Source organism: Orycteropus afer, unplaced genomic scaffold (assembly GCF_000298275.1).
Source record: "Orycteropus afer afer isolate SDZICR_OR568_19922 unplaced genomic scaffold, OryAfe1.0 scaffold00178, whole genome shotgun sequence".
Classification (NCBI taxonomy): Eukaryota; Metazoa; Chordata; class Mammalia; order Tubulidentata; family Orycteropodidae; genus Orycteropus; species Orycteropus afer.
In genome coordinates, this window is record NW_006921765.1 from 2,193,043 (window position 1) to 2,194,528 (window position 1,486).

Sequence of the window (1,486 nt, forward strand, 5' to 3'; positions counted from 1 at the left end):
GTACCTTTTCAGTCTTGCAGGTCCCTAGTGTCCTTGGGGTTGCTGGAAAGCAGAACATGGTCTTAAGCCCCAGGAATCTGCCAGAGCGCTGTCTCTTTAAATATCCAAAATAGTCAAGGCACTTTTTAAATCTTCAAAATGGGTGTCCTGCGGACTGGCAAAAGTCCACAGTTCAGCCCACCTTTCTCTTCACCTTCTCCATTTGTTCCCCAGGCATGGTGCACAGTCCTCTGTTCAGTCCCTAGCTAGCCGGGTGATTTTTAGGTTAATTCGTAGGTCCTATGACCACTCAGGAATCTCCAACCTGTGTGTGCTGTCAGGATCGCTCAGGATCGCTGCCAGACCTCAGTTCTGTATGTCTCCTGTTTTGTTATTTTCATGCAAATTCTTCTGCTAGTTGGGGTTTAGTCCATGCCTATATCCTTCCCTTCAAGGCTCAGGGGTCCAAGATTATTTTCTGTGTCTGAGTTAATTGGTTTACCTTTTCTTTGTTGAATAGGATCTGTGCAGTCTTTCTGCCTAGTTCGCCACCTTGCTGGAACTTATAAATCCTTTATTATGTCGAGGAATTTCTATTTCTATTTTTCTGAGACCTTTTTTTTTTTTTTTTTTTAATCAGGAATGGATGTTTGATTTTATCAAATGCCTTTTCTGCATCAACTGATGTGATCATGTGGTTCTTTTCCTTTGTCATTTATGCGATGAATGATGTTGCTTGTTTTTCTAATGTTGAACCATCCTTGCATACCTGGTATGAACCCCACTTGGTCATAATGTATTTATTTGTTTATTTATTTGATATGTTGTTGGAGTCTACTAGCTAGGATTTTGTTGAAGTTTTTGGATCAATATTCCTGAGGGATATTGGTCTGTAGTGTTCATTTTGAGTGATGACTTTGCCTGGTTTTGGTATCAAGGTTATGCTTGCTTCCTAAAATGAATTCAAAAGTAATCCATCCTTTTCTGTTCTAGAATAGTTTAAGTAGGATTGGTGTCAGTTCTTTTCTGAATGTTTGGTAGAATTCTCCATTGAAACCATCTGGGCCAGGGCATTTTTTTGTTGGTAATTTTTTTTATGACCTATTCAATTTCTTCTTTTGTTATGGGTCTGTTCAAATTATCCACCTGTCTGTGTTATTAAGTAAGTAGTATGTTTCTAGATATCTGTCGATTTTCTCTAGATAGTCAGATTTTTTGTAGTACATTATCATTCTCATTTCAATTGGTTCTGTTGTGATGTCACCCAATTCATTGCTTTTCATGTTATTTGTATTCTCTCCCTCCTTTCTTTGTTGAATTTTCCAGTGGTTTGTCCATTTTATTAATCTTTTAAAAAAACCAACTTCAAGTCTTATTGATTTTTCTATTGTCTGTTTCATTTATTTCTACTTGAATCTTTAATATTTCTTCTGATGTCTACAGGCTGCTCTTTTTGATCCTCTTTTTCTAATCATTGGAGGTGTTGGGTTAAGGTTTTTTTTTTTTT